The 18,482-nt window shown below is 41.3% G+C and overlaps 1 long non-coding RNA gene and 1 pseudogene across 1 annotated transcript; one reads left to right on the plus strand and one right to left on the minus strand.

The window, feature by feature from the left end:
• Positions 1-18,482, plus strand: part of LOC142942008 (saccharopine dehydrogenase-like oxidoreductase) — a 57,017-nt pseudogene that overhangs the window by 6,209 nt on the left and 32,326 nt on the right.
• LOC142942197 (uncharacterized) lies at positions 15,977-17,303 on the minus strand. The gene is made up of 3 exons (XR_012951569.1): positions 17,127-17,303; positions 16,874-16,962; positions 15,977-16,007 (listed from the first exon to the last, which is right to left on the minus strand). It is a non-coding gene; the product is annotated as an uncharacterized LOC142942197 (long non-coding RNA).

Below are 18,482 nucleotides of genomic sequence, written 5' to 3' on the forward strand. Positions count from 1 at the left end.
GATTCTCTCTAAATGTACCTCATTGAATATGAATGAAATACCCCTGGTCTACTATATATTTAAATATTATATGATTTCTCTGATGTAGCTCATCCACCAGCAGCAGAACTTCCTCCCTGCTCCACTATCTTCTATTATGCTTCAGAGAGATCATGGATTGTAAATCACTACAATAAAGGTGCATTTCACCTGAAAGTCATCACACAGAATAAACCTTTCAAACCACATCTCCACATGTAAGGGACTATTTGAGTAATCCTCTGTGTGCACACCAGATGGTGTTGTAATCCACACTATGACTTGAGAGTGATCTGTTCTCTACACGATATGGACCTGGAGGTTGCAGGAAGCGCCAAGGAGAAGCGTATAAGAGGAGACAACAAAGGACGGAGGCTTTTTTGATGACTTCTGGAGGGTTCATGCTCTAGACATTTGACATTTTGTATTAACTTTTAGATCATTTTCTGATATTCATTTTTTGTAATTTTGAAGTTACTTTTTGTGAAAACCAAATAAAAGTGTTTTGTATTTTGTGCATTCCAACTAAAGTCCAGTGCTGCTCATCTCTGGTGGGGTCCTCGTAGTCTCCTAAAGGTAAGAGTGCTCTTCCCCTGTGATAGGCTGACAGTGGTAAATAAATCAGACATGACATTTTGAATAACATTCCTGTTACAAGCCAAGGTTAAGATGGTGTTGTTCAGCATTGTTGTGATTCACTAACTTGGTTGGCTCAGATTGACTTTGAAGCTCTGCAAACGTATTTTATGTGATGTTGCAGTGTGATGATAATAATTAGACATTAGCTGTTGTGTATTAGGAAGCAATAGCGGTCAGATTGGCATCTAAATTGGGGGTGTTAGGGCCAGGGTCCTTAAGCTGCCCTGAAGAACCAAGTGAGTTTCCCAACCACACAGGGTTCCTCCTCCAGTGGCCCTTTAGAGCGGGTCTACCCTGGGGTACTTCCAGTCCTCCCACACCTATTGCACACACACACCTAAATCCGTTGATATCCGGCTGTCGGGGAGGCCGACGTTTTTAGCCTGAAATCAGTGATACGGCGGTGGCTAGTGTTATTAAGTTATCCTGGCTTTCGCCTCACTAAGCAGGCTAAGACGGTCTCGCGTGTAGATCTTGGGGGTGCGTTCGTTACCTAGGTCAGAGGTTACTGAACAAGCCGTCTTCCAGCGCTTCTCTCGCACTAGGAGGGGGTATCGGTTACACAGCTAGGCTGTACACCATTTCAGTTTCATCTCTATTTATTGTAAATAAATTAGATTGTTGACGTGGGGTGAATCCAGCATTCTCAGGTTCAGGATAAATATTTAACTCTCATGTTTCTGGTGTGTCTTTGGTAGTTTATCTTTGTACCCTGGCAGCTTCTCATTTCTCATCTAGTTTGGTTTTGAGTGAGTTCAAACAGAACACAGCTAGTTACAGATGTTATAATAACTGCAAACCAAATGTTAAGATGTGTCTGCAGAGTCACAATAAGGGTGCATTTCACCCAAAGAAATGTGTGTTCGTGCGTGTGTGTGTGTGTGTCTTTATGTGTGTGTGTGTGATGTGTGTGTGTGTGTGTGTGTGTGTGTGTGTGATGTGTGTGTGTGTGTGTTCATGTTCTGCTTCTTTTCATGATAGACGCGTCTTCCTCAAACTCCTGCCAAACACAAGGCTTGAAGATAGCCCAGCACCATTAAGCCTGAGTGAAGAGAGAGGACGAGGACAAACTGGGAGACCAGAGACATGTGCTTGTAGGACATCATTTAATAAACTGATAAAGGGACATTCTAGACTTATGTGAAAAATTAAAGAAAAAATGCTTTACTTTTATTACTTGTAAAACCAACATTAACTTGAGAATTCCTTATGGGAGAAGAGAGAGAGAGAGCGGCACACAGCTTAGTTAAAGGTAACCAAGGTGTCTTTTATCTGTTGTGACACAGTATTTAGAAAAATAACAATTCTTTGGAATATGACTCCTACAGGTAACGATTGCACAATGACTGAGCTGCTGAAAGGTTAATGGCAACAGATACAATGAAAGATTCTTTGGAATCCTCAGACAGGCAATAATTGCGTTACTGGCAACAGATAAGAGGCCTGAAGTAATCAAAGAAAAAGCTAATAACTGAAGGTTAGGACCAAAAGATGAGTTTCAAATTAGGATTTAAAGGCCTCAACTGCTGATGTGAGCAGAAAGGTCATTCCAGAGGAAGGGGATGTGATAGGAAAATGTTTATGAATGATTGAATGTTACGTCTCTGTATCACTTTATTCTGCACATTTCAATAAAGACAACTTTGTAAAAAGTGTAATAAATACAAGTGATACTCCTTTACCCAGTCTTTTAACTTAAGAAGTCTCTCATGATGTACAAATGCTTTTTAAGAGAGCTCAGACTTCTTTCAAGCTGCATGTTTGAACAAACTATCATTAGTCATGATGATTAACACGTTAGCTGAATGCAAACAACAAGAATAAAGCTGATTCTGGCCCAACAAGAAAACAGTTGTTAACTTTCTCAAAGCAGGTGTGACTTACACAGAACTGGACCAAACACTTGATGAGAACACAAAGCGTTCTGATTTTGTAATGTACATTACACTACATTACATTACAGTCATTTAGCAGACGCTTTTATCCAAAGCGACTTACAATAAGTGTATTCAACATCGGTTTTCAAGAGAACTACTAGTCACCAGAAGTCACAAGTGCATCTCCTTTTTCAAACACGCATCTAAGAGCATAAACCAGAGCAAACGTACAGTTCAGAAACAAACAAATACAATAAGTGCCACAAACTAGTACGAATACAATAAGTGCAGCAAACTAGTACGGATACAATAAGTGCTAAGTGGAAGGCTCAGGGTAGGCCTGACATCAGTGGGGAGTTCATTCCACCACTGTGGGGCCAGGACAGAAAACAGCCGTGATCGGGTCGATCGGCCGCAGGGACCTCTGAGCGACGGGGCAACCAATCGCCCCGAGGCAGCAGAGCGAAGTGGTCGGGTGGGGGTGTAGGGCTTGACCATGACCTGGAGATAGGAAGGAGCTGTTCCTTTCACTTTCCTGTAGGCTAGCACCAGGGTCTTAAACTGGATGCGAGCTCTTACGTGGAGCCAGTGTAGAGATCGGAGAAGGGAAGTTGTGTGGGAGAACTTGGGGCGATTGAACACCAGGCGAGCTGCAGCTTTCTGGACAAGCTCCAGAGGTCTGATGGCCGACGCCGGGCCTCCGGCAAGTAGTGAGTTGCAGTAGTCCAGGCGGGAGATGACCAGAGCCTGGATGAGCACCTGTGCCGTCTCGTCAGTGAGGAAGGGGCGAATCCTCCTGATGTTGTCGAGCAGGAATCTGCAGGAGCGTGTAACCGATGCAATGTTTGCTGAGAACGACAGTTGGTCATCCAGGGTCACACCCAGGTTCCTCGCAGTCCGAGTTGGCGTCACCACGGTATCATCAATGGTGATGGACAGGTCTCGGTGTGGGCAACCCTTCCCCGGGAGGCACAGTAGCTCGGTTTTGTCCAGGTTGAGCTTGAGGTGGTGTGTCGTCATCCATTTCGAGATGTCAGCCAAGCACGCAGCGGTGCGTGCCTCCACTTGAGTGTCACCGGGGGGCTATGACAAGACCAGCTGGGTGTGATCGGCATAACAATGGTAATGTAAAAATGATTATATTCATTATATTAAAATGATGATTCATTATACTACAGTCCCTCAATAATATCACAAAGTAACAATGGTTTATGGGTTTTAATATTGAACTTGCTGATTAAATCAAAGAGTAAGCAACTGATATCAGACAGATATGAAAAGGCACAGTCCAACAATGTTGTTAAATTACTTTACTAATTCACTTTACTATTACTTACAATCATGGTGCATTTAACCCAAAAACATCATACAGAAAACTAAACTTTTCTAACTATCCACATGTAAGGGCCTATTTGAGTAATCCTCTGTGTGCACACCAGATGGTCTTTAATTCCATACAAACAAGTCACATGTAATCAATCGTGTTATTTATTGTAGAACATAACATTTTTAAACTTAAGACAATTTAAAACTGATGTCTTGTGTCTACCCGACGCGGTCGAGAACACAATATTAAAGCTAATGCTTTGTTTCTATACAACAAACCAAAAGCTTATTTCTTGTGTCTTCAGTTTTGAAGCCAGTGCAGGAAGAAAAGTGGAATTCTATGATACATGGTGCCAGGGTTTCAGTACGTTCACAATAACAATAACCTTACACAGAACTGAACAAACACTAAAAGGGAACATTTGTAGGCGTGTTTGTTATAGTTGCTATAGTAGTCCTTTCACTTTCCTGTAGGCTAGCACCAGGGTCTTAAACTGGATGCAAGCTTTTACAGGGAGCCAGTGTAGAGAACTGAGAAGGGAAGTTGTGTGGGAGAACGGTCCGTGTACGTTTTAGTCATCTGTTTTACCGTTAAGACGAAAATACGGAAACACCATGGTATTCTCGTTTTTCGTTTCAAACCAAAAACGGAAAAACCAAAGTCAAATGACGAGCCGTATTTCGTTTTTGCAAATCCCTTTTTTGTTTTTTCCTTTAAAACGAGACGCAGAGCACAACAGGTAACCCGGAAAGAAGAATATTTCAAAATAAAAGTGAAGACGATATAATGACCGTATGCAAGAAATTAATACATTAATTAATTAATTAATCTGGGCCGATGGGAGTGCGTTAGCATCAGTAGTTGACTACATGCTGTTTAATATTCATTTATCTATGTACACAGCAATAATTAAGTTTTCGATTAATCGGTGCATTGTTTGATGCAATACAGTTCGTGATATAGTTTAATCAAAGTCATTTTCGTGTTCACAGAGCACTGATATTTATTTTTCCACCGTATTGTGCTGTTGATTTAGTGAACGTGAAGTAGATGCAAAGTCAAAGTGTTTGCCATTTTTACCAGTAGATGACAGTATAAGTGTATTTAAACCATAGATTTAGTCATATTTACCTGTGCCTTTAGGTTATTGATACAGATGTATTTAATGCTGATTATTTCATCTGATAGTTGATGTTTATGGTTAATTTGCATTAGTTGTATACATCATGTATTTACATGTTATATTTGTGTCATTTAAGAACTCAACATAGCAGCAAGACACACCAAGAAGCATAGTAACAGAGTAACCAAAAATATTAAGTATTAAAAAATGCACAATATATACAATGAAATAGAATAGTGTTAAATGAACGAACTAGGTGAATAACAGTAGTGCAAAAATCAACCCCAGCAAACAACAGTGAAGCAGTGTGTAATTATGTGGAGGATGATCTGGCCAGAGGTGATTTATTGTAAAGTGTTATTGCAGTGGGCAGGAATGTTCTCCTGTATCTGTCCTTGTGACAGCGGAGCTGGATCAGTCTGTTGGAGAAAGTGCTCCGCTGTCCCTGCAGTAGGTGGTGGAGAGGGTGGTCCGCGTTATCCAATATGGATAATAGTTTCTTCAGTGTCCTCCTCTCCACCACCTCTTCCAGAGTGTCCAGTTTGCAGCCAATGATGGAGCCGGCCTTCTTAACAAGTTTGTTAAGTCTGTTGGTGTCTCCGGCTCCAATGCTGCTCCCCCAGCAGACTACAGAAGTACAGTGCACTGGCCACAACAGACCGGTAGAACATCTCCAACATCTTGCTGCACACGTTGAAGGATCGAAGTTTCCTCAAGAAAAAGAGTCGACTCATCCCCTTCTTGTACACAGCGTTGATGTTGGTCTGCCAGTTCAGTCTACTGTCGATGGAGACACCCAGGTACTTGTACTCCTCCACCATGTCCACGTCCTCTCCCAGAACTCTCAGCGGTTGTGGAGCCGTCGTCTTCCTCCTGCAGTCGACCACCATCTCTCTGGTCTTGGCCACGTTCAGATGCAGGTGATTTCTACCGGCCCACTCCACAAAGTCATCCACAACTGCCCTGTACTCCTCCTCCCGTCCGTCCCTTATACACCCGACCACTGCAGAGTCATCAGAGAACTTCTGCAGATGGCATGACCTTGTACTGGAAGTCAGTGGTGTACAAGGTGAGCAGGAAGGGAGACAGAACAGTTCCCTGTGAGGCTCCAGTATCACTGACCACCGTATCAGACAGCACACGGCCCAGTCGGACAAACTGTGGTCTGCCCGTGAGGTAGTCAGTGATCCAGGAGACGGTGGACGCGTTAACCCCCACCACACGGAGCTTCTCACTCAGCAGCACTGGTTGGATGGTGTTGAATGCACTGGAGAAATCAAAGAAAGTGATTCTCACAGAGCCACCGGATCCATCCAGGTGTGACTGAGCTCGTTGCAGCAGGTAGATGATGGCGTCGTCCACTCCCACATGAGGCTGGTATGCAAATTGCAGAGGGTCCAGTGAGGATTTCACCTGCGGTCGGAGGTGGGCCAAGACCAGCCTCTCCAGCACCTTCATCACATGAGATGTGAGGGCAACTGGTCGGTAGTCATTGAGGCCAGATGGTGTCGTCTTCTTTGGTACAGGAACCAGGCACGACGTCTTCCACAGCACCGGGACTTCCTCCTGCTTCAGGCTCAGGTTGAAGAGATGTTGCAGGACAACAGATAGCTGGCTGGCGCAGGTCTTCAGGACCCTGGGGCTGATGCCATCAGGTCCAGCAGCCTTGCCTTGGTGGAGTCTCTCCAGCTGTCTCCTAACCTGGCCAGTCGTCACAGAGAGGGGAGGGGGGTCATAGTGTCAGTGGTGGCAGAGCCCTTTGAAGTGGAGGGCTCTGAGTCCATGCAGCTCACCAGGGGGGACAGAGGGGGAGGTGGGGGTGTTTGGGAGGTGTGGTGTGTGGAGGACATAGATGAGGGCTCTGAGCTAAACCTATTGAAGAAAGAGTTTAGCTTGTTTGCCCTCTCCAGGGAGCCCCCTGTTTGTCTGCCTCCAACCTTGAAGCCGGTAATCTGCTTCATCCCCGTCCACACCTCCTTCCCGTTGTTCTGCTGGAGTTTGGCCTCCAGCTTCCTCCTGTAGGTGTCCTTGCACTCTCTGATCATCAACTTCAGGTCGCGCTGGACTCTCCTGAGCTCGTCCCTGTCCCCAGACCTGAAAGCTGCTTTCTTCTTGTTAAGAAGAGCTTTCAGGTTGGACCCATATGTGGGTTAAATGCTGTAGTCCAAATAAAATGACTTCAGTTTTAATGCCATTGAGTTACAGAAAGTTTGACTCTAGAATGTTTTCATTTGTGTTCCCTAATCTCAAAAGACAAGAGCAAAAACCAGATTAATTGGTTCTCTTTTCTTCTTTGCTGCCATGTTACCGGTCTCGTGATCCCTCAGATTGATCTCTGGAGCTGTAGGCGGATGCAGACCGTCAGGATGAATTGAGTTGGGAACCAATGCAACAGACTACCAGCTATTTAGCATGTTGGCCACACCAGCATGACACTGTCTCGTAAAATTAAGTTCCCATTCAATAACACTGGTCTGCAGAAGACTGCTGTGGGAGGAGGGCTGTTGAAAACTGCGACCGTAATATGAGAGAAAAACATGTCCCTCGAAATGTAATTGAAATTGCAGTTTAATGATATTGGAATGTAATTTCGTAGGAAAAAGGAATGTTTCTAGTGAGATACAATATTAGTTTCCTCTTTCGTTGTAAATTGGATTCATTTGCTCTATCATCACGAAGGTCAAAGGTCACATTTTGCCTGAGTACACTGTGTTGGCCTTCATAGTGGTTTAAATGATCAGATCCCCTTCCAGGTAGCAGGTGCTTGTGATTCTATACAGGCAGTATGACGCGTCTCCTTTAAATAAAAAGTTTGGAATTTGATGTGGTACTTATTTCGCTTTCAAGTCAATAAAGTAGTAAAGGAAAAACTAAGTTTGCTAGTGTAATGCATGCACAGAAAACACATTGTGATAAGTGTAACCACAAATATTAACAATATCTGATGTAATTGATCTTGTTTTGAACAATAAGATTCAACAATAATAAAAAGTTCAAAAACATTTATTGAATTTCAAATATATTCTTAATATATTATATATATATATATATATATATATATATATATATATATATATATATATATATATATATATATATATATATATATATATATATATATATATATATATATATATATATATATATATATATATATATATATATATATATATATATATATATAATAGTACATTGCAAATACATTGCCAATAATTGTACTATTTGCAAATATATAAAATATACTAACATTGTACGTCTAACAATTTGCAAATTAAATCTTTAAACACACTTTCAAATAAATGTAATATAGTGCATTTTCGAGAAATATAACAAAAATATACTTAACAGAGAGCAAAAAAATTCTGATTTAAGTTGATATGGTACATGTATTACTAAACAAAACAGAATGACCATGTTTCAAATTAAAACAACACAGAACACTGAACTATCAAAACAAATTGCACCGCTGCAGACTCTCGCTCACTAAATAGAAACACAAACATGCTCCACATTATGTTCCTTTCTTTTGGTTGAACTGCTCGTTGTTACACTTCCGTCTGATGACCGCTCGCACGTCCGAGGCTCTCGTCTGTGGAAACTCTTGAATAACAGCATCTGTTAAGAGACGAGAAATGATGTCACACAGCATATTCATACAACAGTTTCTTCTATTTTGACCACACAGGAAATCCTGTTGAACCAATATTATTTTTTGAACAGAAAATCAGGATTAATATTGAGGAACTATATCAATATGATATGCCAATATTCCTACCAGTGCAGGTCAAACATATTTCATCACGGGTGGTGTGTTGAACATGTGATCCTGCTGCTTTATAAATCACAGAAGCTTTAAATGATCTACATACGACTCAAGACAATTACCTACCTGTTATGGCCTGCACTTTGGCAATGTCCAGTTGTCTTTTAGGAGGTCCCACTTTCCCAGTCAGGGTGGACAGTACAAGGACCTCCTTTGTGAACACCAGAGCAGCCAGCTCCTGGCAAAAAAGGGTCATGATCGATTAAGCCGCAGGAAGGTGTTAAGGATTTCAGTATTAGAAATATTATAAGTAGGATTAAATAACACCCCTAGTGGTGAGTAGAAGTGTCACAATAATAATAATGTCAAAATAGGTTAAAAAGTCACAAAATATTTACTTATGGAATGTATTATGTTTACAATATTCTTACTTGTAGAGGATATTATGTTACAGTATTTTACTCATTGAATGTATTAAACCATAGAAGTATAGTCACTAAAGGTATTAAAACACTGTATGAATAGTTTTGAGGGTCAGAAAGAGATCATTTTGAGTGAGTCTTTACAGAGGTGCAGCAGAGAACAGAGGGATGGACAACTGACCACCAGGACCTGAGGAGGAGTCCGGACGACTTCAACCAAACACTGAGATGATAACTGCCCCAAGCCAGGAGGGGCTATTGAATTTCGGCCAATCACAGAGGCTGATACTGGACATTTAAACTTTCGGACAGAGACTTTTAAATATAGGCTTAGTTCCAGAGGGTTTTTGCCAGAGGTCGCGCCGTTACCACTCTGGGTAGTTTACCAGCTGGGCTGGGCTATTTAGTGGGCCTTGTGAGAACTCTGCCCTGGGGACATATTGATATCGATAGAGTAATTCAGTTTGCAACTGTTCTAGCTTCTCTTGTTTATTAAATACTTTTTGATTGTTAACCGGATCCAGTTCATTTTTGGTGCGACTGGAAAGTCCAGCGGTCTGGGTCTCCCCTGAAAACATCTAACCCTAACAAATTGGTGACCCCGACGTGATAATTGCTGGACCTCGAACACGGAGTGGAAGAGGTTGTTGACACTCGACACATTCTGGGCCCACAGACAAACAGGTAAACAGAACCTTTTTAATAAAATCTGTATAGTTAGTATAGGAAAACTTAGGGAATGTGTCGAGGGTCTGCGTGCCTCTGAAAGCCTGAAGACGAGGGGGAGACCGCAGCAAACTGGTAATGTGTATTGACTGAAAACTTTAAAGTAGCTGGTCTACTCTATGAGGCACATTTGCAGGCTGAATTACGAATACTGGTATGTGATGTTTAATTTGGTAATCTAAACGAGGTGGTTTGGTGAGTCAGTGGTAGCTCTGCATGGTGATATTTGAGTGAGTGCTAGCTCTGAATTGTGCAGTTCAGGCGAGATAACAGAGCCTTGAGTGAGCTACAAGCGGACTGAGATCGCGAAGCGAGGTCTCTTGGGGTCTTGCATTTGCGTCTTGGGTCTAGGCAACTAAAGGCTCAAATATACGGGAGGGAATACATTTAATACGAGTTTAAAGAGCCGAAAAGAACGGGGTCACGCTTTCGTTAGCTCCGCTGGAAGGAGGCTGGCTGGTTAGCTCCGCTGGAAGGAGGCTGGCTGTAACAAAGCGCTGGTTTTGACTTGAGTTCACGGGGAAATAATCTGGCGTGGGTAGACAAGAAAGAAGGGGAACATAGTACAGTGTACTAACAGTTGTACTTCGTGATACATGATTGTTGCAGTGCTGAAAATAGCGTTGTGAAAGATTGTTGTGGCGAAGTGCGGCGTGAATGAAATGGTTAGCTTGAGGCTGCTGACAGCTTCGGTGCTTACCTTAGATATCTAGGTAAGAGGAGATTATAAAAAAATAACCGGTACGTTGGTGGAAGGCCAAGGCCCGGTCTAGCAGAAATAAAGTGTGTGAATGCGGCATGTTATACGAGTTAAAACTACGGTGTTTTGTCTGTGTGCTGAAGACATGTTTTTGCCGGTTAGCTCAGCCTGTAGCGATAGGCGCTAATAGCATTAGTCCTTTGTCTGTTTTCGCGCGGATTTTTGAAAAAAACACCATAGAAGAAGAAGAGACAACTTTACCACCTATCGGTTGGAGGAGTAATTGCTTGATAATTACAGAAAACTCCATTACCCAGAAAACCTAGAGGTGAAATTGTCTTAGAACTACACAATACTCTGTCACCCAGTAGATTGATAGATAAATTGAGTTTTGGGGATGAACTTGTAATATTCCTTGCTTTTGACTTGCATTTTTATTTCGATTGTTAATCTTAGTTTTAATTTAGCATTTTAAACTACAGTTGATCATTTTAATTGTACTTCTTTGATTGGTAATTTTAGTTTTGATTCAGTATTTTAACTTTCATTGATAGTTTTAATTGTGTTTCTTTCATGTTGATTTAGGTTTCAATTTAACATTTCAACTTCAGTTGTTAAATTTAGTTTTAATCCAATATTTTAACTTCCAGTATTGATTCAATATTTTGACTTCAATGGTCAATATTTAATACAATTTTAATTTAGGATCTTAGTTTAGATTTCAATTTTTAATTCAACATTTTTAAAAAAAGAAAAAAAATCAAATTTTTTAGATATTTGCTATTGATTAATTTTTGCTCAAAATTGTAAAATTCCACTGCTTACATTTTTCACACGTCAAAGCTACAGCCAGAATAGAGATCCATATGATAGAGATAGTTGAGAGGTCAGTGAACTCTCCCAGGCTGTATGGTGGTCACACTAAGCACTCAGGAAATGCTGGAAGAGCCAGAGAAAGGATGGAGGATAAGACGAAGCCCAAAAAGAGGGGAAAGGAGTGGAGAAAGATGAAGAAATATCTGGAGAGATGGCAAAAGAACGGGTGGTTTCCAACAGTGACGGCCCCCACAGCTGAAAACAGATGCAAGGTGTTGAGAGAGGCTGCGAAGGCTAGCAACGACGCCACTGCTGATTACGAAGGAGCCAGTCGCATGAGCAGATACGGTAGGAAAAGAGCCCTCGACAAAGAAGACAAGAGGTGCGCAGACACCGAACGGCTGCTCACCTACTGGAAGGCCGCAGACCCGACCACCCCTGCATCTGCTGTGGGACTGCCTGAGGTCCTGAAAGTAGGGGTGACAGACTTCAAGCCCCACAGGACCGCCACCACTCCCGAACCTGACAAACCTGTCCACACACCGGTTTATCCGCCATTGTCAACAGAAGCACACGGGTGGTCTGAACTTCTCCCATCGAATGAGAAGAAGAAGCAAAGAACAACCAATCCCTCCTTGGAAAAACCCTCAATCCAAGCAATCTTGTACAAAGTCAGAGAGACCACAAGGCACAAGAATGGTGTCTACAAACAAACAATGACATTATCGGACGTGTTGAATATAGTGGAGCAGGAAGAAAGAGAGTATGAAAGGTACAGACAGAAAAAGGAAGAAGAATTAATACAACTGGAAGATGCCAGAAAGAATCTGCAACTGCAGACAGAACAAAGAAGAAGTGAAGAAGAAGAAAAGATAAAGAAGAAGAAAAAGGATGAGAGTGAGAAGTTTGAGGCAATGGGAGTCTTGACCATTAAACCCTGGAGACATAGAACATCCCCATGCGACGATGATGAAGAGATGAAGGGTGCATCTGGAAGACGTCCACCTCTCAGATGCTACACCAGGAAAAGGAAGGAACCAGAACGCTATGCCGACAGGTTTTGCCCTGTAAGAGGTGAGATGCCACCATTGCCCAGAGCCCAACAGTACCCCCTGCTGGTGAAATCCAATGGACAAACTGAGTTTGTGCCATGGGGACACCGAGACATGGACACACTGGAGAAGGCACTGCCACCGCTGAGAGGAGGAGCAAGCCCTTGGATCCGTCTCTTTGAAAAGCTCACGGCAGCGGATAAATTGGCATTGGGGGACATACGGGCTATGATAATCCAAGCAGAGGGAACAATTCAATTGAACGCCCTGGAAGCAAGAACGGGAACGTCCGCCAGAACGGACCAGACCCCATTCAACAACTTCAGAGGAGTCTTTTGGGCATCGATACGAAGCATCTGGCCCACGAAACCAAACATGAACTCCCTCACTGGTTTGAAAATAAAACCAGAAGAAGAAATGTATCAGTATTTAAAAAGAGCGGAAGTAGAGTGGCATGAGGCCACAGGAGGAAGACATGACAGCCATGAAGCTACTACTGTTGTATGGAGACATACTGTACAGAAAGGCCTGCCCCTACCAGTACAAACAGCGCTGGAAGGAGTAGTAGGGTTGAGCAACATGGAAGATGCCATGTGGAGAGAATATCTCAACCATCACAATCAAAGACACCTAACTGATGAGACAAGCAGAGAGGAAGATCTGAAAAAACTGATACAGCGGCTGCTGAAGATTCAAATAGTGGAGGCCGACAGAGAAATAAGCAAGAAACAGATGGCAGTAACCGAGGCCTCAAAGCCTCAATATCCAGCATTCCTGGCCCCTACAGTGGTGTACGACCAGCCCCCTCCACAGTCCAGAGGCAGAGGACGTGGATACGGCAGAGGAAGAGGACTTCAGCAAGGGGGGTGTGGAAGACATGTAGATGAATGGAATTGCTACATATGTGGAAAAGAAGGTCATTGGGCAAAAGGCTGCCCACATAAAAGAAGAGGAAGACAGTCCAATGCACCACCACAATGAGCGCCATTCCCACCACAACATCAGCAGTATCCAGGACCACCTCCCCTCATGAAACCCCCACAGCAACAGATGCGGTGTTGACCAATAAGATAGACTAGGGTGCTAACTAACATGAGTTAAGTTTTGTTTTCACAGGTGGAGAACACAGAGGCATCCGCGGACAGGAGAAAGCAGTCTCCTATTGTCTCACCAGGTAGTTGGCTGTGGATGTGGTCCAAAGGTGTAAGTGGTACTGACCAACAAGGTGGACTGGACCATGGAAGATTCATTTTATAGCCACGATACATAGATGACATAGGGGTACCAAGGGGGGTGAATTTAAAGCCAGAAATCAAATAGCTGCAGATTTAGAATCTGTTTTTTCCTGAAGGGTGTCGATCAATAAAAATGTAAATTGGATCAATTACATATGTTATAACCAGCAACATTTTGTAAACTTCACTCGTGACGCCATAGCAGGACTTCACGAGCAGGTAGATAAGACTAGTTTAATGACCTGGTAGAACAGAATAGCATTAAATATGATTCTAGAAGAGTTGCAGGATGTTTGGATCTGCATGTTGTATTTTCATTCCAAACAGAGCAGCTCCTGATCATCTTCGCTGGGATCCTGAAGGACCTGATTGAGTCCAGATGGACTTCTGAAAACATCCGGTGAGATACTGACAATTTGGAAAATTGACTCTGAGAGATTGTTTTGTTTGTTTTGTTTGTTTTTTTGTTTTATAGGGTCAATTTGGGATTTAGAGGTGCATTGTATTAGGAAATATTATTTTTGTCAAGTGAAAAAGGAGCAGACAAAGCTTCTCAGAATTCTTCTCTATCCCTCATTTCACAGGATGGATCCAGAACTCGACGCATGTCCTCCTCCACGATCTGCAGCCCCACCACCTGGTCCTCTCTGGATGCTGCTGCATCCCTTGCATTCGTGTACTTATACAGAGGTTGATTGATACTGTTTAGTGAGGCAAGCATAGGGCAATCGGTTAGGTGTAGATGATGAATGTGTACTTGAACTGTTGTTAGTGACTGTTTAGTTAGGGAAGGATGCCCTCGGGCCAGTATGTAAGATACGGTTGTTGCGGTTGGAAACTTCCATGCACGCTGGTTCGGAAAAGGGACTGTGTTCTTCCGGGGTTTTATGAACACACTATGAATAGTGTGTTAGGGGGGATTTGTTAAGGATTTCAGTATTAGAAATATTATAAGTAGGATTAAATAGCACCCCTAGTGGTGAGTAGAAGTGTCACAATAATAATAATGTCAAAATAGGTTAAAAAGTCACAAAATATTTACTTATGGAATGTATTATGTTTACAATATTCTTACTTGTAGAGGATATTATGTTACAGTATTTTACTCATTGAATGTATTAAACCATAGAAGTATAGTCACTAAAGGTATTAAAACACTGTATGAATAGTTTTGAGGGTCAGAAAGAGATCATTTTGAGTGAGTCTTTACAGAGGTGCAGCAGAGAACAGAGGGATGGACAACTGACCACCAGGACCTGAGGAGGAGTCCGGACGACTTCAACCAAACACTGAGATGATAACTGCCCCAAGCCAGGAGGGGCTATTGAATTTCGGCCAATCACAGAGGCTGATACTGGACATTTAAACTTTCGGACAGAGACTTTTAAATATAGGCTTAGTTCCAGAGGGTTTTTGCAAGACTTCGCGCCGTTACCACTCTGGGTAGTTTACCAGCTGGGCTGGGCTATTTAGTGGGCCTTGTGAGAACTCTGCCCTGGGGACATATTGATATCGATAGAGTAATTCAGTTTGCAACTGTTCTAGCTTCTCTTGTTTATTAAATACTTTTTGATTGTTAACCGGATCCAGTTCATTTTTGGTGCGACTGGAAAGTCCAGCGGTCTGGGTCTCCCCTGAAAACATCTAACCCGAACAAAGGCCCTCTTTGAAACCGTCACTGTGCTGCCAGCCAAGGCCTGCTGTATATGAGAGAATCAATGGAACACATTAATATACAGTTGGAAGATCTCTCCCTGCCTATTAGGAATTAATAGACCTTATTCACATATGAATACAATGTGCTTCATTATTTAAAACACTGCCAGTAGTCTGTACATCTCTCTATGGTGTGGAGGTTCCCACTCTCTACTAATTCACATGACTGATGTGTGACACATGTAACCTAGTAAATCCCATCACTTTATTTCTGACACATTTGAACTTGAACAGCAGACGATGCTGGGGAAGACAAAAGGAACGTGGTGTCATTTTTCTATAGCCCTTACACTGAGCAATCAACATTTACTTCACAATGACAAGTTAAAGCAAAAAAGTTCAGCATTGTTTTCCTTTCTCAAAATCACAGACATGTTCTATACCTATTCAACAGGTGTGAACTGAGTTCTTTGTGCTGTCGCAATGACTTGTTATAACTATTAGTGATATTAGGATCTTAAAACATTTTCTGTAATACAAAACAGTACATGTGGCTGGTTACATTGACTTACCATATACTTCAGAATGAGATGTCCATCATCTTCCTCAAGTTGGATGCCGAGAGGATGGCCGCCCTTGAAAGCACTTGTCGCCTGTATAAAAGGATTACACTTGTTGAAATATCCCTCAAAACATCAATAATTACAAAAAATGTTTAGAATATATATAGGACCTATGGTGACCTTAAAATATACACTGACTTTATTATATATTCTCTTAATGGAATAATGAATTATCTTAGTTCTGCTTACATGACCCTACTACCTTTACTTATAGTTATTCTCATAAAGCACAACCTGGTGATTACTTTCACTTTACTGAAGCCTGCTTCTGGTGAACTCAGACTAGACTTACACAAAGTGAGCTGCTGTTGCTCTGTAATGACTCAGCGTCATTGTGTTGACTGAACGGCAGCTTGCTGCTGAAATACAACGTTAACGTTATGGTGTCACGCCGTTCAGTTTACATTATGAGGGACGGTAACATTAACCCCTTGCTGTTTATTAAGTGCATCTTCAACACCATTTACTAACGTGATTTCAGTTAGCTTTGTCTAATTCGACCACACTAAAAATATTTGAAAGCACACTTGCAACCAGTCAGGAATATACAGTTGGCAATCAGCATGGCCAGTCTACAACTCATTAAATATTCCATTAACATTTGCATGTTTGTGAAGTCCACACGCTACTAAAACAGTCTAAAAGCTACTAAAATTGAATTCACCAAGAGCAACACTTGAGAGCAATATCATGTTAGCTTAATGTTAACATACATGTCACCTTCACATTATGTTACTACACAACTAAGCTAGCTGTTGTGGCGTTAGCTAAAGTAGCAAACACAAAATTGATAGTCAGCTAAATGATTTTTTCGATCAAACACTGTTTTAAAGTGTAAGGAAAACTCTGTTTTAGAACAAATACAACACACATATGGTTATAAATTGCTTACTTACCGAAAACTGAGACCTGTGGACAGACAGCAGTGCACGAACTGTATTGCATCAAACATCAATGCACCGATTAATCGAAAACTTAATTATTGCTGTGTAAATAGATAAATGAATATTAAACAGCATGTAGTCAACTACTGATGCTAACGCACTCCCATCGGCCCAGATTAATTAATTAATTAATGTATTAATTTCTTGCTTACGGTCATTATATCGTCTTCACTTTTATTTTGAAATATTCTTCTTTCCGGGTTACCTGTTGTGCTCTGCGTCTCGTTTTAAAGGAAAAAACAAAAAAGGGATTTGCAAAAACGAAATACGGCTCGTTATTTGACTTTGGTTTTTCCGTTTTTGGTTTGAAACGAAAAACGAGAATACCATGGTATTTCCGTATTTTGGTTTTTCCGAATTAACGGTAAAACAGATGACTAAAACGTACACGGACCAATACGGCTCGTTATTTGACTTTGGTTTTCCCGTTCTTGGTTTGAAACGAAAAACGAGAATACCATGGTATTTTGTTTTTTCCGAATTAACGGTAAAACAGATACCATGGTACCACAGTACCATGGTATTCTCGTTTTTCGTTTCAAACCAAGAACGGGAAAACGGAAATGGACGGTCGTATTTCCGTTTTTGGTTCTGAATTCAAAAACGGAAAAACCAAGAACCAAAGTCAAATAAGGTCCGTGTACGTTTTAGTCATCTGTTTTACCGGTCAGTCGAAAATACGGAAACACCATGGTATTCTTGTTTTTCGTTTCAAACCAAAAACGGAAAAACCAAAGTCAAATAACGAGCCGTATTTCGTTTTTGCAAAGCCCTTTTTTGTTTTTTCCTTTAAAACGAGACGCAGAGCACAACAGGTAACCCGGAAAGAAGAATATTTCAAAATAAAAGTGAAGACGATATAATGACCGTAAGCAAGAAATTAATACATTAATTAATTAATTAATCTGGGCCGATGGGAGTGCGTTAGCATCAGTAGTTGACTACATGCTGTTTAATATTCATTTATCTATGTACACAGCAATAATTAAGTTTTCGATTAATCGGTGCATTGTTTGATGCAATACAGTTCGTGATATAGTTTAATCAAAGTCATTTTCGTGTTCACAGAGCACTGATATTTATTTTTCCACCGTATTGTGCTGTTGATTTAGTGAACGTGAAGTAGATGCAAAGTCAAAGTGTTTGCCATTTTTACCAGTAGATGACAGTATAAGTGTATTTAAACCATAGATTTAGTCATATTTACCTGTGCCTTTAGGTTATTGATACAGATGTATTTAATGCTGATTATTTCATCTGATAGTTGATGTTTATGGTTAATTTGCATTAGTTGTATACATCATGTATTTACATGTTATATTTGTGTCATTTAAGAACTCAACATAGCAGCAAGACACACCAAGAAGCATAGTAACAGAGTAACCAAAAATATTTTTTTTAAGTATTAAAAAATGCACAATATATACAATGAAATAGAATAGTGTTAAATGAACTAACTAGGTGAATAACAGTAGTGCAAAAATCAACCCCAGCAAACAACAGTGAAGCAGTGTGTAGTTATGTGGAGGATGATCTGGCCAGAGGTGATTTATTGTAAAGT

The sequence above is a fragment of the Anarhichas minor genome, unplaced genomic scaffold, assembly GCF_050575085.1.
Source record: "Anarhichas minor isolate MPS153535 unplaced genomic scaffold, ASM5057508v1 ptg000136l, whole genome shotgun sequence".
Taxonomy (NCBI): domain Eukaryota; kingdom Metazoa; phylum Chordata; class Actinopteri; order Perciformes; family Anarhichadidae; genus Anarhichas; species Anarhichas minor.